Genomic DNA, 27,169 nt, shown 5'->3' with positions numbered 1-27,169 from the left:
GGGTAAATTACGAAGGGAGAGGGAAGAAAACCACACAGAATTGATGCTAAAACCAATAAAAAATGGGCATTTTTTTTTAAATTCCCATCTCAACAAGTGCATTAATAATACAGAAATGATAATAGATTGCATATTCTCTTCAAATCTCAGGAGTTCAATTTCATCTTTGCTTTTGCTTCCAATAAACTGTCTTCCAGACACTGTGCTATTTAAGTGTTCACCTGAAAAAAGAAGCATTCCTCTAAAAATGTTAAATTTCACTCTTTTAAGAAAAAGAGGAAGCTGCAAGGCTAAAAAATAGCAAGACACATAATTGTTCAAAAAGATTTTTTTTAAAATCATAGCACAAGTGGTTAGTCAATTATTGTCAGGGGTGTAACATGTTGGGGGGGGGTTCCAGAGGGGCTGTGGCCCCGGGCATGGATTTTTGAGGGTGCATGAAGCAGGAATTCCCCAGCTAAGAGACCACATCCATCCTCTACTTCCTGCTACTTACTCATCCACCATGCTCCTCACCATCACTGGACTGCCGGCCAATGATAACAACCTCCACAAAGATTTGTAACTCCGCCTCCCCTCCCCCCCCAAAAAAATATCTAGCAGCTCTTTCCTACTGGCTATCATATACCCCTAAACAGAAATGTGAGCTTACTTGTACAGTTTAAAATGTTTGCTGACACAGAACATATAGAGATTGCCTGCCTAATATATCAGATGAAGCCAGGATCTAAGAAATCTACAACTAAGACCAGTTCATGAGACTTAGTATATTGGATTGGCACCACAACAGAATACACACAATGGCTAATCCTCTTTGCAGATCACAACTGCGCTGCACAAAGAAAATAAAATTATTCAAAGGAGGATTTTCTAAATGAACAGCTGACAATAAGCTGAAGGCAAAAAAAAAAAAAACCATTTTACAATGTTTGGGGGCATGTTGCTTGAAACAATTGAACATTGCATTATCTAACAAGACAAAGAGAAATGTGGGGAGTAAAATCCACACGAGATATGATCCATATATCTGCCTTTCCCTAGATTTGCATTTCACAGTGTCCTTGAAGTTTAGAGTAAGCAGCAAATGCATATTTATGTAGTTCTGTTCCACTCATTTGTCTAGGGCTTCATGGTGGGTGCTACTGTATATGAATGACACCAGTCGTCCTTACATACTTTATTTCATCCATCGATCTGACATCTCTAGCACTGCAATCTCAGGTAAAGGGAACGTCTTTTTTCCATGTTACAGTAGTTTTTAAAAAAAACCACAAACTTTTTTTTAAAATGACAGTGTTTTGAGTTGCTTGAAGGAAGACTATCTATGCAACTCTATGTTGTGGCAAACAGAATATTTTAGTTTTCACATTCCATGAAAAGCATCTAAGGGTGATGTAGTTGAGGGTATGAAAAGGAAAAAAACATGCCACATAAAGAACTCTCATTGTGGCTACATACATAAAAACAAAAATCCATGTCTTGATTTTGAATCCACTAGCATCCATCTGCCAGCAAGGCATACACTATTCACCAGGGGGTCCCAGACTGTGGTCTGTGGACCACCAGTGGTCCAATTGCTTCACCCACGCGGTTTGTGGTGTGCTGCCATTAAATATGCAGAGTGATTTTTAATTGCATTTTAATTGTTTCTTTTATTTCATTATATTGCATTTTGCTGCCTAACGATTTGAATTCGGTGGAATTCGCACTGTTGTTTCATCACAGGACAAAACTCATGAAAGTCTGTTGTTTCATCAAAGGACAAAACTCCACACTTGCTTTAGGTAAAAAGCAAATGACAAGTTGGGGAAGGTAGAATCCCTGCTTGACAAACTGTGCTATTTTATCAAAACTATTTTCCTTGAGGCAGAATATTAAAATACTCGGGGGGGGGAGGGTTGGGAATTTTCTTTATTATAGGATGGTGTTAGAAACAAAAAAAATCAGTGAAATGGAGTGGAATTAGAGTGGAATGGGGTCTGCCCCACCAGCCCCAATCTGCCCTCAGCCAACCCCCACCTGCCTGCCTTCTTACTTGCATCCAGCCCAGAGGATGGCCCTAGCTGTCACCTTCACCTCATTCATCTCAAGTACTCTTTGTATAACCTAACAGGAAGGAAAATAAGGACAGAACTAGAATTAGTCAGTTCTGCCTGTCATTAACTCAGATTCTACCTACTGTTGGCCTCTTTGGCTTCCACCCTATCAGTCCCAAGGGTCACCAGCCACAGACCCTTCAAGTGTCCCTATATTCCAGGCATGTCCCTGATTTAGAGAAGCCATCCCAGTTTCTGATTAGATCCCAGAATATCCTGCTTTTCCTTAGGACATCCCTATTTTCATTGGGGAAATGTTGGATGGCATGGAGTTATCCAACCCCTGAGCCATTTGAAGACAATCCTGTACAATCATACGAGTTGAATGTGCTTCAGGTTGAGCGCTTTTGGGTTGCGCTCCGCGGCAACCCGGAAGTAACAGAGTGTGTTACTTCCGGGTTTCGCTGCTCACACATGAGCAGACGCTCGAAATTATGTCACACGCATGTCTGGAAGCAGCAAAACACGAGCCGCGCACGTGCAGACGCGCCGTCACGTCTTATGTTCTGTTCAGGATGCGAACGGGACTCTGGAATGGATCCCATTCACATCCCGAGGTACCACTGTATAGGGAAGTTTTTTAACGTTTAATGTTTTATTATGTTTTTATATATGTTGGAAGCCGCCCAGAGTGACTGGGGCAACCCAGTCAGATGTGTGGGGTATAAAGAGTAAAATTATCATTATGGAATGGGATGTCCCTATTTTCATCAGATAAAATTTGGAGAATATGCAGCCGCCACTGCAAAAAGTGGCATCTTCTATACTTCTAAGTGTCTTAGGTAGATTTTCAGCTTGCCTGTAGTAGATATTTCTGAGACTTATTATTTTTTAAAGAAATCATTATCTTCATTTGCATTTTTTAAAAAAAGTCCTGCTGTAGAATAAAAGTTAACATGACCACCGAGCGTTAGTATCAGTTTACGGAGATGAGCTTGGCCTACGTGAATGCATTCTGACCTTGGAATGGCTGCTTGTCGCCACTGACAGAATATTTAGGATTGCAGGCCTAGCTATCCATGTGACTTCACTTCTTTGAAGCTGCTCTTTTCTTCATCTCCACATGCCTTCTGATTGTGATAAACGAGGGCAGTCATCCTGTTGAGGGGAATGACAACACTGCCGAGGATGACAGCGTGGCTGGCACAGAGAAGGAGCTGTGAAATTTTCACACACACACACACACACAAAATTCCACCAGAATCCATTGCTGCTGCAAAGGTTTCACACAATTAGCCTTTTGTGTCATTTGTATCAAGGTGAATACTGAACCTGTCTTCCTGCAAGGCGGCAGGAGGAATAAAATGTCTTCCTCTAAAGGTTTAGAACACTAAAAGCAAGTCATTCAGCTTGCCAGTCTCTCATACATTGATATCTTAAGACAGCCTTCTCTCACTCTGTGCCACACGTGATGTAAAATAACATACCCTCCAACATTTCTCTGATGAAAATAGTGACGTCCCATTCCATTACGATAATTTTACTCTTTATACCCCAGACATCTTACTGGGTTGCCCAGCCACTCTGGGACGCTTCCAACATACTGTATATAAAAACATAATAAGACATTAAACATTTAAAAACTTCCCTATACAGGATTGCCTTCCGACTGCTTGGGTGTCAGATAATTCCACACCCTCCAACATTTATCCAATGAAAATAGGGACATCCTAAGGAAAAGTGGGACATTTTGGAATCGAATCAGAATCCAGGACGTCTTTTCTAAATCAGGGATGTCCCTGGAAAATAGGAACACTTGGAGGGTCTGAAATAAGGGGGGGGGGGACATAATTATATTTTCCAAAATATTTTACTAAATCACACATGCACACACCCCTGTATTGTATCTAATGTAAACATTTTCTATGCAATTCTGTCTAACTTACACATTTTCCCATATTTGCCTTATAGAATTCATTTTTATGTCATTTTCACTAATAACCTGTAATTTTTATGTAGACTTTACCCTAGTATATGCATTTTGTATATACTTTACCCTAGTATACGTTACCCTAGCATATGCATTTTGTTCATATTATTTGGCTGGAGAACTGCATTTCAAAATTTAGAGAGTGCAAATTTCAAAGGAAAGCTGCATTTCTATCTCTATTGTTCCACAGGGTGTGAATTTGGCAAGTTCACCTTCAAATGCAAAATGAATTGAATACACTCCCCATTCCTACCTCCCATCGAGAATGAAGGTCAATGTTATTATTTATTTATTTATTTATTTATTTATTTATTTATTTGTACTCCGCCCTCCCCGGCCAGAGCCAGGCTCAGAGCAGCTAACATCATATAAATGACACAGTATACATAAAAACAGGCATCGATTAATTAAAATGCATCTTAAAATTAATTCAGACAAATTAAAATCTGGACAAATGGCAGTTATCAGGTTAAGATTGAGAGCAGTTGATACTTGCCAGGACCAACTGTTGTCACTGATCATATAAGAACCTGTGAACAGGCTAAAATAGTGCTATTTGAAAGTCTGCAGAACTTGACATATATTATCTCAGTAATCCTTGGAGTAACCTTCTAAGTAGAGTAGCATGAGTATTCCCATATTGAAAATGGGACGGGGTCATAAAATTCTATTTTCAAAAAACTGTGTTAGGAAAAAATGTGTTAGAAATAGCATAAAACAACAACATTAATGTTACATTGAAATACAACAAAGGCAGAGACCACAGATGAAAAGTAACCTTTACTGTAGATACTAGTGAAAGTACACAGAATAGCTTCCCCAACTTTTCATGTCGGTTACAAACTTTTCAGACATCATTTTGCGACACAGTAATTCAGTTTTACTAGCAAACCAGAGGTTAAACTAGCCCCTTACCAGTCCCAGGAGGAGCGCGGGGAGCATTCGTGCAACACACCTACACACTGCAGCCAACACACTAACGTTTCACGACACAGTTTGGAAAGCTCTGGCCTGCAGAAATAAAAATGTTTCGATTTTCAGTGGACAAAAGACACCTGCATCCATGTTTCATGGGGATAAGTGCTCTACAGTATTGGTACCCCTGTTGAGAAGGCCTTATCATGGTTGCCCAAATGCACCAGCTCTCTGGACAGTTGGACAACATGTACCATTTCCAAGAGATGTTTCATCATTTGTTGCATCATGTGGTGCTTTATCTTTAAATATGTTTTATTTTTTGTGTTGGACTAGGACCTACCTCACAATATTGTTTTTAGGATAAAATGGGGAGCTGGAGAATCATGGGGGGAAGGTGGTGTACAGAAATAAGAAATAAACAAACAGGGCTGTGGTCTAAACCACTGAGCCTAGGGCTTACCAATCAGAAGGTCGGCGGTTCAAATCCCCGTGACGGGGTGAGCTCCCATTGCTTGGTCCCTGCTCCTGCCAACCTAGCAGTTCGAAAGCATGTCAAAGTGCAAGTAGATAAATAGGTGCCGCTTCGGCGGGAAGGTAAACGGTGTTTCCGTGTGCTGCTCTGGTTTCTCCAGAAGTGGCTTAGTCATGCTGGCCACATGACCCTGAAGCTGTACGCTGGCTCCCTCGGCCAGTAAAGTGAGATGAGCACTGCAACCCCAAAGTCGATCGTGACTGGACTTAACTGTCGGGTCTTTTACCTTTTTTAAAAACAAACAAAACTAACAACAGGTAACGCAATAGCATAAGGTGGGAAGGTTGGAGAAATCACAAATATTCTATTCTGTTGCTGCAGCACAGTTCAGTTTTGAGTTGGTGTGTCCACAACCATCTGTAGGCAGAAACTCAGCTAAGGATGTTGGTCAGGTCTGTCATGTATTCAAAGTTTAAGCTCTGCTTACTCTCAGTGATGCCAGCATCCCTGTCTACTTGCCTAGTCCAACTGAAAAATCCTCTACCCTCATGCAGGAGAGGAAATAAATTATTCAGCCCTATTGAATTTGAAATCCTTCATATAAGTTTGTAAGCTAGCAATATGTCTCAGCAACAAAAGCCAGTCACGGTCAGCAAAATATTTTCCTCAAGGGCCTGTATTCTTTATAGCAAGGAAGTAAAATATAAAAAACCCACAAAATTATTCCAGTCATGACAAGGAAAGGCCTACCGGTATATTTCCTGAAGAATTCTCTGTTCTATGCATTTTGAAGCAACCATGCTCAGTGTTTCATGTTGCACCTGGAAAGGGAAGAGGCATGGTAAAGTGTCCATATTCTACACTAGGTATGGCCCTGTGCTTTTAACAAAAGCCTGGTGCACAACTCTCCTTCTCCCTGGCATAGGTGTGCAATAGTGCAAGCAGTTTTACAGGATTATTTTTTGCATTTCTAGAGATTGCTAAAAGGCAACAGAGCTGGGCCAGTAAAGGAGAGAGTCTTAATCTCTGGCGTGCAAGGCCTGCCCAATCAACACATTTTGCTGTTTGAGTCAAAGAGGCAAATAGAGATGTTCTCCAGCTCTGAATTCCATGGAAGTCTTCATATATGCAACTTGTATGCACAAAGGCATTAACCTACACACAGTGGCACCATGGATGCAGATGATGAGAAAGTAGTAAGCAACATTAAGCCCACTCCGTGCTTCCAGGTTGCTGAGCACAGGAGCAAGGATTGCACAAATAGAGTTTATTTCAGTGTGGCTTTCCTAAGTGCTAAGAATGGAGCCACTGTCACTTTGGGAACGAACTTCTGGCATTCTGCACATGATTAACTGCTCTGTGGTTAGTCATTCCCTCGCTTGCTCAGTGGCAAAGAGGAATTTCTCCCAGGTGAGTCAGCTGCAGGCATAACACTCATTCCTCCTTGTGTCCAGGAGGAATGATATAAATGTCTCTTTAACTGGGGAAAGTGTGGCACATACCTGCCTAAAAATGTCAGGATGAACACTCATTCAGTATCCAAAGGTGTTTTAAAAAAATACTGAGAAAATGGTCCACTCTGCCAGAACTTTTGGTAGTTGTTTCCCACAGTGATGTAAACCTACATAGTGCTTCTCTCGCCTGCCAGATGTCTGAGTGTTCAGAATGTATGTTCCAAGGGCCTAAAACAGTGTATGGCGATTGCACTTGGTGCTTAATTCCACAATGTTTGCCTTCACAACTCATTCTAATTTGTGTTGCTGGAGGATTGTGTTCACTGGCTTTTTCCCTTTCTTTTTTTTAACAGTGCAGCTAATTTAACTGAGGCATGTAATTGGCTACAGTAGCTGAGTTGAAAAAGGATAATGGATGATTTCACTTCATATGAAAATAATATGTTCGGCACAATCTCAAGCTGCTGAAGGAAATTTAATGGAAGTGAGTGGTATGCCGTCATGTGCTGGTCATTCAAGTGAATATCTTATCGCGCCTAATGACACCTTTTGCCTGTAAAGGAGAAGCATTCTCACAGCACAACTTATGGTACGGCAGATAGTTTTCACTCATGGGTTTGCATTTTTCTTTGGGATAAATCCAAACCTGACATGGGGGCAGGGTGTGTGTCCATTTTTTTTAGTGCAAAAGGGGAACAAGTTCACATATTTGTTTAGTTATAAACCTATTTATATACTGCCAACCCGCATAAACTATCAAGATTGTACGCAAAAGTATATACGAAAACAAGAAAACACAAAAATATGATGAAGCAATGCAAAATAATCATTTAAACTGCCCACTCAAGAAAGCTTAAATAGACACATTTGCTGCTACAGTGGTACCTCGGGTTACATACGCTTCAGGTTACACACTCCGCTAACCCAGAAATAGTGCTTCAGGTTAAGAACTTTGCTTCAGGATAAGAACAGAAATAGGGCTCCGGCGGCGTGGCGGCAGCAGGAGGCCCCATTAGCTAAAGTGGTGCTTCAGGTTAAGAACAGTTTCAGGGTAAGAACGGACCTCCGGAATGAATTAAATACTTAACCCGAGGTACCACTGTATTACCTATGTGGCAGATGGTGTGGTGGAAGCAGCAGTGGCGGCAGCAGCGGCAGGTATATTGCTGGTGGCCATGGTGGCAGTTGCAGAGTGGCACTTCCCGTTTTGCCTCAGGCAGCAGAATGAGAGTACCGCCCCCTGTCCAAAAGAGCCACTATCAGTCACTGTAGACAGTACTGAACTCAGTGGGCCTGTGGTCTGACTCAGCATAAAACAGCTTCCTTTGTTCCCATGATCCACTGCAAAAGTTGACAGTATGTGGACCATTTTGTAAGTGGCACCTACGTGACAGCCAGAATGTGTAAATTTGTCCTAAGAATGGTTCCAAAGAGTAACACGATTAGGATCGCTGTATTTATTTAACCAAAGGCTAAGGCACGTTAATTATCGAAGGACCCACGGTTAAGGTTCTCAAGAAATGTTTCCCTTTCAATAAATGTCATTCATTGCTCATTTCCTATTGCTCTCGAATGCACTTGTTGAATAATGCAACAGCTTCTGGCCTCTGCTGTCTTTTCTCTTTTTCTTTTTCTTTTTCTTTTTTTGCGCAAAGCATCGTATACAAAATGATGTCAAAATCTCACAGTGTTAAGTAGAAGGATGAGAGGAGCAAGACCAAATGTGAGCATATCATGACAGAACTCAGCAGGGATCGCTACAGGGAATGCTACAAAGCATATTTCATTTGAAGCAATGAACTTTTAATAGGAATTTCATTTTACACATGAATGTACATTGCGTGATAATCCTGAGCTTGTATATTCATCAGCCAGAGTTCAGGATTAGAAGGTGAAGGTGAAGGAAGTAGAAAAATATATATAGTTCCAAAAGTGCAAGAAAAGAATGCTATTAACTTAGTTTGGTTATATGAACATTATAATGTTTTAAAATCATCATGAAAATATCAAACCCCCCCCCCCTTTTAGCAATGGGAATGAGAATCTGCGCTCACAGACCTTTGAACCTGAGCAAAAATATTTATTAAAAAGCCACGTCTCTTAGGATGGATGTCACAGAAATGTGTGATGGATTATTCAGTTGATTAAAGGGAGACCCAGCCACTGCTCCATCTCTTACAATGTATCATGCTGGGCTTCAGACATGGTAGCTTGCACTGAATTCCTAAGTTCTTATCCAGGCTTACTCAGAACTAAGTTCCACTGTTCAGCTGGGTCTACTCCTTAGTAAAATGTTTCACAGGAACATCAGTGAAAGTAAATAACATTCCCTTTTTGCACAAGGGAAGGAGGCGTGAAGCAATATGCTTCTTATAGGCCTGTCTTGATTTTTGTCAGGAAAATCACCATGGTGTACTAAATCAAGACTCATCCATATTGATTCAGCAATGTACAAGATATTCAGGGAAAAAAGAAGAGCACATTGACTGTCCTTATCCCTGAATTTCAGACAATTGCTCAGCATAACTTGACTTTCTACATCTCCACTCTGCCTTTTAAAATGTACTGCTGAATTTCAGCTCTCATAAAAAAAAACTGTGTCAATAATTTTCGTCATCTTTGCATCTCCACATCAAGGAATATCCTGATATCCAAATCAATGTGATTTCATGAATAGCAAATTCAGATGAGAGAGCAATAGCCATCCGCCATACCTTGTCCTGAAATGAGCTTTTTTCTTTCTTTATGAAAGTTGAAAAAAATAAATAATATATAGGTTGTGAACAATATTCAGATGGGATACTCCAACCTTCCAAAGACCAGTATCATTTAGTGAATAGTTGATATTTAAGGAAGTATGCCTTTCTCTTAGAAAAAGGTCTCTGACATTCTGAAGATGTATGGATTGTTAAACCACTCTGGAAATTGTACCTCTGGGAGGGGAATAAGGACTTCTTAACAACTCTCAGCACCCTTAACAAACTACAGCTCCCATATTTGGGGGGGAGGGAACCATGGTTGTTTAAGGTAACTTAGGTCAGAAGGGGAATGGAATTGAGTGGCTGGGAAGGAAGGAAGAGACACAGAGAGATATGAAAAAGTGTAGAAAGAACCATCCAATTGGCTGAAGAGGTCACTTTATGACTGATTCCTACTGAGAGGCTATTTTAAAATGTCAGCTAGACCCAGTAGAGAGCTATCTCTAGATGTCAAAGAAGAAATCCAATATTGCGGTGTAGCTGGGATTGTGCACATGGGTGTCCATGCAACCTCTGCCACCATAAAAAGAAACAAAGCCAAAAGGAGAGGGGTGGAAACATTCCAAAAACAGCCCAAAGAGCTCTGACAATGAAATTGAACCAATGATGGGATTGTCTGGATGAAAGGTGGTGCTATGCAGAGAGGACAGAGCTCTAGTGGTGGTGCTCCTCTGATACTCATGGAACAGAGAGCAATTGCCCTTGTAGGGACTTTATGGACAGAGTATGTATGGCTGGTGTGGGGAATCCTTGGCCCTAATATGCTGCGGAACTGCAACTCCCATCAGCCCCAGCAAGCCTGTCCAATGGCCAGAGATGATGGCCAGAGTTGCAATCCAGCAACACCAGGACTCCATTCGAAAGATTTCTCAGTCTACAACCTTTCTCACTAACCTCACCTGTCATAACCTGCATTGATACAGCACAATCTGCCTACACAGATTACTGACAGTAGTCTCAGTTCTCAGCATATCGTGCTGCAGGAAGCATAAAATCAGACCTTTTTAAAACATGTGGCAGAATATACCATAATCCATTTTAGGTTTAAGGATTACACGGCAAACCATGCATTGTAAAATAAAGTTGTTTAAAGAATGAGAATCTAAAGAACATGGTAAAACCCAAGCCTGCTTTTCATTCCTGACTATTTCCCCTTTGAGCTTATTAAGTATCATTCAACTTTTTTTAAAAAAAACTTTTTTTGCTTGATAGGTTCCAATCAAATAAATGACTCATTTAAGCACTTTTTCTAATAAAAAAAAATGTACTGTAGTAAAATGCTTTGCTGTTCCCTGAAAATTCAGTTGTCCTTAGCTAGAAAATACAGTTGAAATGCTGGGGAAAGGGGCTACGGAATACAGCAAAGTTCATCTTACCAAATCTGAAAACATATGGCCTCACTTGATTGAAATGTATTTAAAATGCAGTCCATAGTTCCAGGGAGACTAGAATGAACTCTCACTTAATGCGCCAGATGTGTCCTAGAAGAGGTTCTCAAAAACTCTCTTCCATTTTCTCCACAATTTCAGAAGTGCCCTGTGAAAAGTCAACTGAGAGCTTTCCCTCTATGCCCTGGAAGCTTATACAGGGTACATAAAGGGGATGTTTTGTTGTTGCTTCCCTTGAGCTAGGTCCTTTGGAGTTAGGGATGGAGAGAATTTCAATTCAGTTTGCATTTAGAGGCAAACTTAGCTAATTTGCACTTTCCAAAACAATGCTCAAACAGAAACACAGTCACCTTTCAAAATTTGCATTTCTCTCAGTTTTGCAATGCAGTTCTCCAGCAAAGTGAGGTGTACAAAAATGCATAAACATGGGTAAAGTGTTAGGAGACACTGGCATTAAGATGCTCGTGACTTATTTTAACACTATTTTTATTGATTTTCAATGATACGACAAATGTAACATAAAATCAAAACAAAAGGATTTTAGACGGTCTAAGAACAGTAAAGGACGGCGTTTCCGTGTGCTGCACTGGTGCAGGCTCGCCAGAGCAACTTCGTCACGCTGGCCACGTGACCCGGAAGTGTCTCCGGACAGCGCTGGCCCCCGGCCTCTTAAGCGAGATGGGCGCACAACCCCAGAGTCGGTCACGACTGGCCCGTACGAGCAGGGGTACCTTTACCTTTTTAACAACAGTAAATAAGATGAAGCAAGATATCAATCATGATACAGCAAGAGCAGCTGATGATGAATCTTCATGAGGACTTTAAAAAAAAAGTCACAAACTAAGAGAAACTTAAATTGAGAGATTACCTCATCCGTGTTCAGGGATGGCTCAGTCTAGTCTTCTCTTCTCTGACTGGTCCAGATATATCAATTTAGGAATTCTTATACTTTATGTATGTGAGATAGATATACAAAAGGAATATAAAAGAATTCAAAAAGGATCTCTCCAAAGTAGATGAGTGGACATTAAAATGGCAAATGCCGTTCAATGAAAACAAATGTAAAATGATGCGCTATGAGGCACCTTGCCCTGCAATTTCATATTTACTGTGTTGTAGACTCAGCTGGCAGTGACTGACCAGGAAAGGGATTTCAGGGTTATGGCAGATAATTTCATGAAAATGTCGACCCAGAGTTTGACTGCTTCATGTTGGGAATCATCAGGAAAGGGAGTGAAAACTACCACGATCACAACACATTTAGTTCAATACTAAAGGTAAAGGGACCCGTGACCATTAGGTCCAGTCGTAACCGACTCTGGGGTTGCGGCGCTCATCTCGCTTTATTGGCTGAGGGAGCCGGCGTACAGCTTCTGGGTCATGTGACCAGCATGACTAAGTTGCTTCTGGCGAACCAGAGCAGCACACAGAAACGCCGTTTACCTTCCCACTACCTATTTATCTACTTGCACTTTGATGTGCTTTCGAACTGCTAGGTTGGCAGGAGCAAGGACCGAGCAACACCCTGTCGCGGGGATTTGAACCGCCAACCTTCTGATCGGCAAGTCCTAGGCTCTGTGGTTTAACCCACAGCGCCACCCGCGTCCCTTTAGTTCCAACAGAGTTCTTGGTTAAAAATAAATACTTGAAAATGTGTTCTGAAAATACGTACTTTAAGTGCAAAACTTGTAGAAATTGGTACTTTTGTGACCTGAATGAGTAAAAAAGAGGCAACATGTGGGGTTGAACCGGGGCACATTTAAATCATTCTAGATTAGGGCTGCCATACGTCCAGAATTTCCCAGACATAGCCAGGATTCATCTGTTGAAAATGGTGTCTGGGCAGTCTAAAAGGTCCAGGGAAACCTGGACGTATGGTAGCCCGATTTCCCTTTTTAAAAAAGTAAAAAACTTCAATTGGGGGGGGGGAATACTCAACAACTTTTGTGTCCAGATTTTCACTTTTTGAAATATGGCAACACTATTGTAGATCTCAGCAGAGGATAAATGGAATGTGGGAGCAACCACAACTCAGCCAAACTTGAGTGAGCCACTCTTCTTCTGACAAGGGCATAACTCCTTATCTGAGCCCTCGCTGGGAGACTTCTCAGACCCACCACAGGGCCATGCAACTCCTGGTAGGTGAGTCCCCAAGGAATCCTGCGTCCAGCACCACAGATCACACAGCCAGGAAGAAACATCCCTCAACTCCAAAGCCAACAATGTTACCAATTTGGCCACAGTCATTACCTTACAGCCACTGCATGCAGTAGGTGAAAAAACCTGCATGACCGAGCCAATTTGAGAATGAACAACAACAAAAATCCTACTCAGCCCCACACAAATAGGCACACTAAGATATGTACAACAGCCTAGAGTGGTCCAGGTCAGTGCTAGAAATCCAAGGATGAGGAGAGAAATCAGGCATGGGTTTAAATAGCCTTCTAAGTCACCCACCCCAGATACATACCACATCATACACCCTGCTGGCCACAAATGATGCTTCTAGCTGGCAGGTTTGTGCAAAAATGCACATATTCCTGCAGGTTAATGCATAGATGAGAAGGAACAGTTTAATGAGTGAATACATGTGAAAGTGACAAAGAGCAGAGATAGACCATTTTATCCACCGCTAGATCCATCAAGATTATTGCGGCGATATCTTGCCACTTCAAATGTTATACAAGCCCATGCATTGTAATACGTGCCCTAGCAAACTTATGAAAGACGTCCCCATGATTGATTTCTGTACACCATTTAGACTGCCAGTTGCATGCAAATAGGGTTTTGTTTGTCTCTTTGATACGTCTTTCAGCCAGGAATAAAAACTTGAAAAGTTTGTCAAAACTAGTCCTGAAGATGAGAATAATGATGACAGAAAAGAAGGCATTACCATATCTGAACGTTAGATTTTCTAAGATGCTTCTTGGGCTAATCTCTGAAATCCTTCTTAGTCATTCTGAATAAGAGAAAACCTTTGCCCAAATATTTCAAGCAGTTGTTCCTTCAGATACATAATGACCGAAGCAGCGATTTAATAATATTCATACATTTCTTATTCACTGAGTGATGAGTGACAAATGGGGTGGGGGTAGGGAGGAGAGAGGAACAGGGAACAAAAGTGTGGCCAACTCAGATTATATTCATTTTTCAGTGACTTGCAGCCAGAGAAGGGAGGGTGGGGGACAGCAGATAAGGTGGATGAGAAACATTTTAAAAGCTGATTCCCTAACGTAAAAAAGAAATGTGTTTTAACATTCCATGATGGGTTTTCTCCTGACAGGAGAAAATACATTTAAGAAGTGGCCAAGAAAGAAGCACTGAAACTTAATCTTTCAACTGTTCTGATATTTCACTAGAGATTTCAGGCTTTGGTGCTTCAAACTTTTTGGCCTGTTTCTCCAAGCAGTGAATGCTAAAGCTATAAATTTGCCATCCCCAGCAAAAGCTGCACAAATGAATTTGAGAGCAGGGAGCAAAAGGGAGACACTGAATTTACCAAATGTTTCTAGACCTGCACTCTAATTCAACTAGAGGCCATCTGTGCAGGGAGGCAAAGCTGCCATGGTCGCCATTTGGGGAATTGGGCATGAAATCACAACTCCCTAATCTACTCTGCACCAACACCTGCAACACCAGGGAGACTTGAGGATTTCTTTTCATCTCCATTTTTAACCGAACCAATCTGGTTCACACTTCCAGGTCTAATACACAGATTGGAAAACAGTTATCCTTCAACTTTCACACATCTCTGAATTTTGCAATACATTTATTGGCTCAAAAATGCTGCCAAAATGTATATTTGGGGGTAAACTGTCTGCAAAAATGTGGATTTTTAGAACAAAATGCAAACACAAATGGGTGCCTGGAGAGAGATAAAGAAATTCAGAAAAAGAAAAAGAGATTCCTAAATAAATATATTCAAAGTACTGCAAATTTTCATTTTAAAAAATCACAAATAATGCAGACATGGGAAGAAACAGAATCATGTCTCTGGAAGGTGGTGTTTGGCTCAGCTCAATGCCCCTCTCATTTTGGGGAAATATTTCAAGTCAGTCAGTCAGTCAGTCAGTCAATCAATCAAGGAACATGGCAGGCTGCCAGAGTAGTGTTTTCCTTCCAAACATTGCTGTGGTTTACTCCCATTGTGCCTCCCAACACCATGACATCTGTTGACTGGCATCATTTAGAGGGACCCTGTGCTACAGTGGTACCTCGGGTTAAGTACTTAATTCGTTCCGGAGGTCCGTACTTAACCTGAAACTGTACTTAACCTGAAACTGGTTAACCGTACTTAACCTGAAACTGTTCTTAACCACTTTAACCACGCGAGACACCACTTTAGCTAATGGAGCCTCCTGCTGCTGCCACGCACAATTTCTGTTCTCATCCTGAAGCAAAGTTCTTAACCTGAAGCAATATTTCTGGGTTAGCGGAGTCTGTAACCTGAAGCGTATGTAACCTGAAGCGTATGTAACCCGAGGTACCACTGTATATGGATTTGGGTCCTAAAGCCTAATAGCTTGTAAGAATTTGAGCAGGAATGCCTACACAGTCAAGTAGTAACAGGAAGATGGACTGCAACATTATGTAACTATGAAGACTTGAGTAGCACCACATACACACATACAAAAATGAATTGCAGCATTCAATCCTTGATGTTAAAATGTTAAGTTCTAAGTGTCTCCTTTTTCTGATGCAGGGACCCTTTCTTGCTTTCAGACTCAAATAGCCTCGGTCCAGTATATCTGAAGGAGCGTCTCCACCCTATCTTTCTACCCAGACACTGAGGCCCAGCGCCAAGGGCCTTCTGGTGGTTCCCTCACTGCGAGAAGCCAAGTTACAGGGAACCAGGCAGAGGGCCTTCTCCGTAGTGGCACCCGCCCTGTGAAACGCCCTCCCACCGGATGTCAAAGAGAACAACAACTACCAGACTTTTAGAAGACATCTGAAGGCAGCCCTGTTTAGGGAAGCTTTTAATGTTTGATGCAATACTGTATTTTAATATTGCGTTGGAAACCGCCCAGTGGCTGGGGAAACCTAGCCAGATGGGCGGGATATAAATAAGTTGTTGTTGTTGTTGTTGTTGTTGTTGTTGTTGTTGTTGTTGTTGTTTGCTATTTTCTTCTCAGAGAAACTAAGCATACAGATCTCAGGTTATCCTAAGGTCTTCTTGTGCTACATAATTCCAAAGAGAGTGGCAAAATACTTGTACTAACTCTGCTTCACAGAAATGCAGCTGACAGAGATTTCTTGAGTAGTTTTACCACAAGGAGAGGTTTCTGGAAGGGACTGGGGAGGAGACGTGATGGCTCTAAGTCAGATGCTCTATTTTAGAGCACTTTCCACCAATTTGATCCACCAGTTTCATGACCCCAGATGTGCTTTACGGTTCAGTGGGGCACTGATACAATAATTGAACTTGGTGGAAAGGTTACTTCTCTGTCATTCAGCCACTATCAGATGTCATTCAGACATGAGATTTTCCAAGAATCACTGTAGCATACATAACTAGAATCCTAAGCTTAATATAATACAGTGTCAAAGAAAAAGTGAGAATCACAGAGAAAGAGAGAATACATTTTAAAAATACAAAACGAAAACAAAGCAACATTTAAAAACAAGCTGTCAGACTACACATTCCTCAGCAGGATTAGGTGTTAACAGCAACATTTGGGAAACATAAAAACACAAAATATTTCAACTTTTAAAAATGTTCTGAACATGCACACCTAGGTTTTTCCTTTTTTATGCAAAGGACATTATGTCTCTTTCAACCACTGTATTTGGTATTTTGCATCCTTTCCAAAGCTGGCCAAGTGCTAACTAGGCTTTCGGAAGCAGACAGGAGGACTCTAGGACCCTATCAAAGCTTTCGTGTCTTCTTCCCAAATCCCAGTGTTTCCTAGGCTTTGGGAATGAATTGGGAAGTGGGCCCCTTGGCTCCTGCACCCTGTGCGAGGGAACCAGTCATGCTGCCCTAAATCTGCCTCTGCCACCACCACCACCAGTGACAATAGTAGTGGTGGCAGCAGCAACAGAAAGGGAAGTGTAGGAGATAATTGCTTCTACCCTTCAGCTCACTACTTCTGCCACCGCCGCCACCCACTACAAGCAGAAAGCAGAATGAATGGGAGAAAGATGTGAGGTGGGAAGCAGCAGCATAGCAAGATGGCTGCTGGTGAGCTGTCACAGCCTGGTCCGCCTGGTCCTCTGCAGCTTGCCTAGGCTGCCCACTGTTTGCTCCATCCTGCCTACCTGGGCTGCCTGCCAGCTGTTAGTTTTTGCCATGCAAACTGCAGCATGACAACAACCTTACAATCTTATTATATACTCAGACATCGTGTACACCACAGAGAGACTTTTAAAATAGTAAGAGGTTAGAAATGTTGTTAAATAAATAAATAAAATCTGTCGTCTTTGGGAAGAGATTTGCCATAGCGGATTCAAGATAGGAAGGCAGAGTTTCACAAATAACAGGGAACTGTAGCTTCAAAACAAACAAAACAAAAACAAAAACAAAAAACCCACCATTATTTCATCTACCACATTTTGCAGTGGTAGCATCACAATGAGGAATAATTGCAAGTGGAGTAGCTTGGTGTCTGTGCACATATGAATGCATTCTTCTAACATAGATGCCTAAAATAGGTATTTTTCCCCTCAGCATATAGTATATTTCTATTTTGAATACATGTGTATAATATGCATGAGGATAGAGCTCCATTAATCAGGAGACTTAATCAGGGTTGCCTGCTAGTTTCTACCAGTGGGAATCAGGCACATCATATTTTAAACATATATTTTGTGATTGCATATGCAAGATGGTTTGTAATACACTTGTTATTAAACTGCCAAAATTAGGTTTGGGGCTTTGAGCCACATGGTAATTCAGTGGTATTACTCACCCATGAAATGGCTGCCTTGCATTTGCTTGTAACTGACCAATCTGCAATTGAGGGGGGATTTTCCAATAAGAGAAGAAGCATGGCTGCATTAATTTGAATATTATACACAATGTGCAGCCTTGAGATTAAAAGTTCCTTCCTAGAGTGAAGCAAACTTCTTTGTTACTACTCAACATTTAGTTGTTTTATAATCTAGTATTGATCGTTTCTCATGCAAACTACCTACGGTTCACTATTGTAGCTGCATATTCATTGTTAATTTGGTTATTTACTTGTGAGAATTAAAATTCAAGAAAAAGCCATTACATCCCTTCCTCTCCTTACATATCAGAGTACATGAAATTAGTACATGCAGTGAAAGTCTGTGATAACAGCTAGACTAGCACATATGATTCTGGCTCACTGTATTGGCTCCCAAAAGCAAGGAACTTGCACAGATATATTTCCCCCCACCCCCTTATCTGTGTACACTTTAGACTGTACCAAGAATGGGAGTCTGCGATAACAGAGTGAAAACTTCCATCCCTCTTGCAGCATTTGCAAACTCCTTTCTTCTGAAATATGGATCTGGGCAAAGAGGATATGAATACTAAGAAGAACTTGCAGTCACATAGAGCCTTGCCTTAGCTTTATATATAAAAAAGAGAGCCAGTGCACACTGATAAGGAAGAATGTGTGTGTGGAAAGAGTTAATAATTTAGAGACATTCCGTTACAAGCAACACCGTAAATATTCAGTGAGCAGTAATTTGATGAAATGCCCTAAATTCACAGCTGCCTTCTAGAGACATGGGAAGTCAAGTTTTACAGCATTTTTTAAGGATCCAGTTCACATGCATAGCTGAAGGATGTTGCCTAGAATTATGACAGAGTCAAAAAGGGGTGTTAGGCAGGTAATTTAGGTAGGTATTCCTCCCCCTCCTCCAGTAATTCTCTTAGGCCTAGAAAAAGTACTTTCCCCTATTGGTTCTGTATCAGTCTTCTCTCATTTACAGTCAAACTGAGCAGGATTACCTGGCTGCCAGCATCTTCATTCCGGATACGCAAACTACTAACGGTTGAGAATGATCCAGGACTCCCTCCCTATTGGTCACAGTTAACCCAAATGCCCTTTCAAAATGTTTTGGGCGACTGGGATTAAATCTCAAATTCCAACTGTGCAATTAAAGCTGATTTGCAGTACTTTAAAAACAAACTCAATTTCCCCCCAAATATCAGGCCTACTGTGATAAGAAAAGCAGTGGGGAAATCAACTGGAAAGTGTGAAATAACACTTGCTTTGTCCCTGCAGTCACCCCACCCACCACCACTGGGGTCATGCATTGGATTCCAGCAATATCTCACAATATTCATTAGAGTTCACCAGAAGCCAGCAATGCCACAGCAGACACGCAACCCCAGTAAGTGAGGTTGGGGGGGGCAGCAAGGACGTCACCTTCCTATTTCACATCAGGTGACAAAACAGGACAGGCCACACCCATATTGACAGATCATCTAATCTCCCAGCAAATAAGCCAGAATGAATGCTCATTAAATAGCAGGCATCTAACTTTGCAACAAACTTAGTGCAGACATAACCGGGTTGAATACTTGGGAAACAGGTCCTCTAGAAGCTCTCCTAATCTGTTCCTACCACAAAGGAAAGTGTAGCTTCCTCCTTTGACTTCCAAGCACAGAGTCTAGTACAGACCCAAACTCTCTGATCAAGTAAGTGGTGCTAGAGACTACATTTCCTGTAGCCACTGAGGAGGTTGGGGAAACCGACCAGTGATCTCTGGGAAAGCTGTTTCTCCCTACATCTGAAAACCTCTGCTAATAGCAAAGATTATCTCTCCTGATTTCTTTTCTCTTACCTGCATGTCACTTCCTGTTCTTTTTCTGTGCCTCTCCCCATCTTCCCTCTTTCATACTCCATTTTTTTTATAGTTGCCTCCATTTCCCTCCCTTCTTTCAATAGGAGCTGACTCCTAGGGGGCGAGGTCACTTCACCCCCCCCCCATTTAAGCATTTGAGGGGGGCCCCAGTTGATGGGCATTGCCATTCAAAAAGTGTGTGTGCTTGTGATTGATTATGCGAGACGGGACTTAACTGGGACCCCTCAATATTTTATTCAAGTTGGCGCCTCTGCTTCTGTCTCCTCCTGACCCAACAGGAGCTCAACTCACCTGTGGGGCTGGGAGACAAGTATGCAGCACAGAAGACTGTCATCCCGATGAACCAGGAGCAAGAATGGGAAAACCTGAAAATTTCTCTCATTTTCTAATTTCTCCAGCATTAAGGTCAGGTCACCACATTTTCCCAGTTTGTGGTGTAGGTTTGTTTTTTTAAGCCTTCATGAAAATTCATCCACATTTTAGTGTGAATTTATCATCATGTACACGGGTGGTGCTGTGGTGTAAACCACTGAGCCTTGGGCTTGCCGATCGGAAGGTCGGTGGTTTGAATCCCCGTGATGGGGTGAGCTCCCATTGTTTGGTCCCTGCTCCTGCCAACCTAGCAGTTCAAAAGCACGTCAAAGTGCAAGTAGATAAATAGATAAACAGCGTTTCCGTGTGCTGCTCTGGTTTCTCCAGAAGCAGCTTAGTCATGCTGGCCACATGACCCAGAAAAACTGTCTGCAGACAAACGTCAGCTCCCTTGGCCAGTAAAACGAGATGAGTGTCACAACCCCAGAGTCATTTGAGACTGGACTTAACTGTCAGGGGTCCTTTACCTTTACATATTTGTTGCAAAGCAGTTTTGTCTAATGTGATTAATGTGTGCATGTTGTTTTCATGAGGTTGAAGTGACCTGCTTCAGGTGGCTGCATGAGAGTGGGAGAGCTGAACTGGGGTCTGAATGGGGCAGCAAGACTCTTTAAAATGTTGGCGCTAGTAGGACTGGGGTACCATTTCAGCCCTGTTTCAGACAAAAGACTGCATAAGGGAGACACTGCCAGAGACAGGTGGAGGAGACTTTATATAGAAAAGAAGATCCTAGCTCTAGGCCATGATGGTTTCTCCAGCTTCAGTAAATTCTTACCTTAGTATTAGTGTTTTGCTAATAGCAATACGTTTTTGAATCAGCCCTCCTGTCTCCAGAGTGCTGGTGGAGCACACAGTAATCAGCACAGCAAATATCCATATAAGAAGTACTAGCCGGCCACCTGCTGGATTGAAATTTCAAGTTGAATTGTCATAAGAATTCTGTAACAGATCTGAAACGTAACAGCTGCTTGAAAGGACCATAGATATATGCAGTCATCCCTTTGACTGAGTCTTGCAGGATGACTTAAAAAAAAATCTGCAAAGGAATCTCCCAAAGGACATGAGACAGATAACATACACAATAAGTGTATTCTTGCCTTGGGGCCTTGTGATTGCAGAATTCTGTCTGTGGCTCATAAAGCCTAGGTAGGCAGTTCAAGCAGGAAATAAATGATACTGTTTTGAGTGGTGCTGGTAGTAATTCTTTACCTAGTATGCACAGATGCATCGTAAGTGTGTGACAGTAGGTCAGCCTCTTCAAGTTCCCAGTTGATCCCATGCTGTTGGTCATCTATAGTCTTAAACTGTAGGGGCTGTTGCTGTCCCAGCTTCAATTTGTTGCACACAAAATGGATGCACTCTGAAAACCATTTCACTGGGCTTGAGTAAACCGTATTAAATAGTCACGCTCTGAACAATATATTTCTAAATAATGACTTGGATCCAGAGATATTTTGTGTTGGTGAAAAACTACTTTCACATCTACAAGACATTTCCACATCCCATTGCAGCCTTTCCAGATGCAATTCCAGAGGGTCCCTTGATCTTGGCAGTGCGTTGAAGGGCACAGGTGGCTTCAATGATGGTCAGAGAAACCCCATTGTGCAACCTCACTTGCCTATCTCTGGTTCTGAACAAATATTTACTTTCCAATGCTAATATTGACTTGTTTTATTGATTGTATGAAAATGATATACAGTGGTGCCCCACAAGACGAAATTAATTCGTTCCGCAAGTTTTGTCGTCTAGCGAATTTTTCGTCTTGCGAATCACGAAATCCCATAGGAATGCATTGAAAATCAATTAATGCGTTCCTATGGTCAAAAAAAGTCCAAACAAAGCCAAATTTGGTACAACAACAGTTTATTAACTGCTCTTTAAAGTCACACATACTGTAAAGAGCAGTTCAAAAATTGAAGGGAAAATAAATTAACTTTATTAGCAAAACATGTCTTTGTTTTTAGACAAAGGAAACAAAGTCGCGAGACGTTTTCGTCTTGCGAAGCAAGCCCATAGGGAAATTCGTCTTGCGAGGCAAATCGAAAACAGAAAAACCTTTCGTCTAGCGAGTTTTTTGTCTTGCGAGGCATTCGTCTTGCGAGGTACCACTGTATTGTTGGTATCTAACACCGAGTAAACTGGCAAAAATGTATAAATCTAAATCAAACAAGTGTTGGAAATGTAAAGAGATGGAGCGTTCTTTTCATCATATGTGGTGGTCTTGCAGTAAGCTTACTGGGAAATGATATACAATGAATTGAAAAGGATGTTCAAAAGAACTTTTATTTAAAAAAACAGCAACTAGAAGCTTTTATTTTTGGAATTACAAAGACAGAACTACCTAAATTGTATAGAAATTTATTTATGTATGCTACTACAGGAGCAAGAATGCTACTTGCCCAAAAGTGGAAAGAAACAGAAATCCCAGCAGAGGAAGAATAGATACAAAAATTTATGGAATATGCAGAAATGGTGAAACATACTGGAAGAATAAGAAATCAAATAACTTTTTATAAAAGAATGGAATGGTTTATTGAATATTTACAGATAAATTGCAAACAGAAAGAAACATTAGCAGTATTATTGTAATAACCTGCAGTTTCATAAGAGTATATATTTAAAGTAGATAATTAAATGAGCAAATTAAATGAATTTGCATATGCAGAAGATATTAAAAAATAAATTTAAGGAAACGCAGAAAGAGAGGGAAGGAAGTCAAACTTTGAAATATTAAATTGATTGTAAAACTAATGAAATGTATAAACTTGAAAAGTATAAATAAATGCTTTTTTAAAAAAAGATTGTATGTCTTCAAGATATAATGTAAGGTTCAGTGCTTAACCAAAAGTCCTATTTTGCCCTGTTTTTGAGTTGCTGGTACTGTATATAGAAATCTCTCCAAAACCTAACAGAGCTAAGGTGTGGAAATGGAGATTGGAAAGATAATAGCCACAATTTAATATAATGTTTCTCTTGGAGTAGATCATGGCCACCTGTCAGTTAATGAAATCACCATCAACTCTACAATATCCCTTCTGAGGGGAGTTCAAGTGGGAAGAGTGCTGTTTCGCTCAGGTCTTGCTTGCAGACCTCCCATACAGATCTGGTTGACTACTATGAGAACAGAATGTTGGGTTAGATGGACTTTGGAGCCCGCCAGGGTCTTCTTATTTCCTTACTCTTCAGCAATGCCCCATGGCCAAAATCCTCCTCCATGTTTCATAGCTTTAGTTCATAACTGCTACGAAAGTTTTACAGTTGGCACGTTTGTTGAATTTCATTGCTTCTTGTTGATTCTGGTTTGGGGATTACAGCTTAAAGTCGTTCTTTTTCAGGTGACAACCCCACAGATTAATAATGGATAGCATGGGGAAGAGAAATTCATTGTCCTTATTTAGCAGCTAATACCCTGCCTCTCGTGGATGTGGTGTCATAACACTAAACAGCAAACTACCCTACCATTCAACTGTTGTAGGGGGTGTGGGTGTGTGGGTGTGTGGGTGTGTGTGTGAGAGAGAGAGAGAGAGAGAGAGAGAGAGAGAGAGAGAGAGAGAGTGTTAATTTCATATATAGTGATGTGATGAATACTGGGGGGGGTGCTTAAACTCTAGGGGGGAAACTCCAGCCTACTGTACAGATTAGGTCTATGCCAAGGAAGTGCAGCTTTCAAGATAGAACATTTGGAAATATCAAGATGTACTTTCCTACTATAACATGAAATTATAACCTGCCTTGACCTTAAAAATAATATGGAGGAAGGAGATGGGAAGCTCAAGGAACATTATTTTTTAGTGGGGGGTGGAGGAGCTGCACACAGTACAGTGGTACCTTAGGTTAAGTACTTAATTCATTGCGGAGGTCCGTTCCTAACCTTAAACTGTTCTTAACCTGAAGCACCACTTTAGCTATTGGGGCCTCCTGCTGCCACCGCGCCACCAGAGCCCGATTTCTGTTCTCATCCTGAAGCAAAGTTCTTAACCTGAAGCACTATTTCTGGGTTAGCAGAGTGTGTAACCTGAAGCGTGTGTAACCTGAAGCGTATGTAACCTGAAGCGTATGTAACCCAAGGTACCACTGTATTGTGAAGTCAGCTGCCAAACCAAATGCAAGGCAATAATTCACAGCTAGATAGCTTGGAAAGTTGGGAGGGAGGAAACACATAGCCACTTAAAAACAACATGCAGACTGAAGTAAACATGCCAAACTCCACGCTGATTAATACTCAACTAAGTCTACTGAAAGAGTGACCAAGGGGATGCCTGGGAGTAGGAAACAGTAAGTACTAATGGGAGCTCTGAATCCAGCAGGATAGCAAGTACGGTATATTTCCTATGTATGATCCAGATGCTGCAAAATTAAAAATGATTTCACAGATACATATATTAGTGGAATGCAAGGAACGTTGTTTCAGTTTGTTATTCCATTAGTTTTTCTTATAAAGGTCGTCTTTCGTTTTGTTCTTCACTTTTTAGGCATTGGTTGTGTTACATTCATTTTTCCTGGGCTTTTTATTGATTCTGCAGGTACTTTTGCTAACAGCAGCACAGCTGATTTTTTTGGCTGCTCCTGATGGCCACAACCCAACCCCATCCAATGCTCCAAACTTTGCTTCATTCTAGAGAATTCTATAATTGCAGACCCCAATGGTGGCTGGACTTTTTTGTGGTGGGTGCCATTCCCCCACCCCACCCCACCCTCCAAAAATCAGAATGATTGTTAACACATGAGTTCTTTATATGTTATAGCAATGGGTAAGTGAAAGAGAAGGTGGGAAAGGGTGTGGTATGTATGATTAAAAAAATGAAATCTTCAATAACATGTTAGTTTAAAATATCTTGTCATTTGACAGCAGCTTCTCTGTAGTCCCAACTCTCCTGCCGAAACCTCAAATGGTATCCCTCATGGAGTAAATATAAAATGAAAGGGGATGATTGTCTGAGAGCACCTGTAAGTTAAATGTCTCAGCAGCATGCAAATAGTTAATTAACCAATCCAATGTGGCACTGCGTCTGCGAAAGCCCTCGTGTGTCCTCGTAGCTATGTGTTTGCACAGCTGGCAAATTTAAAGCAGCAATTACCAGTCCATTTCAGAAAGTTTGGGGGACTCTAAACAGCTTTCAAGAAGAAATATTAATTAGAACAAGTATGATTCAAATGTCTTATAGGGCTCTGAGGTACTAATGAACTTAATTATGAGCAATAATCAGGTCTAGACATTGAAAACAGTGGATTAGATATCATGGAATAAGGAGTCTATTTGGTGTCATTTCTTTAAGGTTATTTATCCTCTTGATGCCACAAACTTAATTTCATTTCTTATTAACACCATATTGAAGCATGGATGCTTTTTAGAGGTATCAGATCAATTTTCTTGAAAGCCTACAATGTGGATGGGGAGTGTGTGGCCTTCCAGATGTTTCTAGACTACAACTCCCATCATTTCTAGCTGTTGGCCATGCTGGCAGGGGCCGGTGGGAGTTGTAGCTCAACAAATGGAGGAGCACAGGTTCCTCACTCATGGCCTACAAGAACAAATAGGTCACCCCAGGCAGGAAGATAGTCTTGTGAAAAATTGTTGTCCGCATTGGGCATCAGCTTCCTGCATCACTGTTTTTCACACTAAGCACCCTGCCACTTATTATGAAAAATAAGTGATGTCAGGACATTGGAAGGAGCTGGGGCAGAGCCTAACGCAGCAGCAATATGGCGGCAGCATGGCTTCAATGGCCGTGGGGCTTCCTGCTGCTGCCACCAGCAGCAGCAGTCAGGGGCTGCTTTCCTACTCCTTCCCCTCTGCAGCAGCAGCAGGAGGAGGAGATGGAGACAGCCACTGAAGCAATGCCACGCTCAACTCCACCCTTGGCCTTGTCCACCGCTTTGAACATTGGGTGGGGCTTTTCCCCCTCCCAAAAATATTGGGGCCCCCAAAAGGTCTCAGCCCTTAGGAAATGGCACCCCTGAGCACTGGACTGAACCCTGCCATTCTGCAAATTCCACCCCACTCTTATCTTCAGTTCCAAATTTTGCATGCAAGCCTAGATGCTTTGCCCCGGTTTTGAGCATCTCACATTTTATTAAAGAAACTTAATGAAAAGCAATAAAACTGCCTGATGGAAGACTATCATTTTTTAATCAAATGCAAAAGAAATTGCCAAAGGTGCATACAAAAACTATAAAAATCAATAGCCAGCAGGCACGCAAAGATTTTAATAAGGATTTTTTCCCCCTTCTGTAGCCTTCAAAAAGAGATTTCAACAGCACTTCACTGTTATGGCCATGCTGTTTAATGTTTACCTTTGAATAAAGCTTTAGTAGAGAGGAAATATAGATTCCACCCCCACCCACCCCTGTCTACCGAGAAAGTTATTATTATACACAGATGCTAGGGCTTGAGAACGTGGGCTTCATAATCTGCACTATGAACACAGCAAACAGCAAGGCGGAAACATGTGGGTGAAACTCTACAATATTGCAAAAAGGGGGGGGAACAGAATAACTTCAGTAGGCCTTAAAAGCAATGAGATAGGTGGAAAATGAGTGTTAATGAATGACAAATTACATATACTCTAACACACCTATAATGTTATGTGCCGCATTGTTTCCTTTTTAAGGAACAACATGAATATTAATTTACACTAATTGCTTCTTTTTAAATAGGGGGAGTGTTTTAATAGTTATGACTCAATCACTTGCTTACATAATCAATTATCACAATTGCTTACATAATCAATTATCACAAGGCGAGAACAGCTTATTGAACCCATGCTTAGATTTGTGTGCACGGCAGGACACTATGGGTCACCAGATAGGTTCCGGTAAATTGGTGTTGCTCAGCCTACACTACCATCTGAGGTAAGCGACTCAGTCCTACACTTTTCTGTCCATTGCAGAGCCAGCTTCAATGTACTGTAAGAACTAACCCAAGCATACATTCCCACCACTTCTAAAATAACCTAAGCACCAAACTAGACAGGATGTCAGGGGATCCATGTTAAAAGT

At 41.4% G+C, this 27,169-nt stretch overlaps 2 long non-coding RNA genes across 2 annotated transcripts in view; both read right to left on the bottom strand.

The window, feature by feature from the left end:
* The window catches only part of LOC310704361, a 96,300-nt gene that overhangs the window by 25,129 nt on the left and 44,002 nt on the right, over positions 1-27,169 (bottom strand). The window lies entirely within an intron of this gene.
* On the bottom strand, positions 85-5,694 carry LOC310704338. Its single transcript, XR_014524722.1, has 4 exons — positions 5,405-5,694; positions 4,942-5,037; positions 2,040-2,106; positions 85-221 (listed from the first exon to the last, which is right to left on the bottom strand). It is a non-coding gene; the product is annotated as an uncharacterized lncRNA (long non-coding RNA).

This window comes from Podarcis liolepis (assembly GCF_965112155.1).
Source record: "Podarcis liolepis genome assembly, chromosome: 1".
Classification (NCBI taxonomy): Eukaryota; Metazoa; Chordata; class Lepidosauria; order Squamata; family Lacertidae; genus Podarcis; species Podarcis liolepis.
The sequence above is the reverse complement of the archived record's forward strand: the minus strand, read 5'-3'. Positions and strand labels throughout refer to the sequence as shown.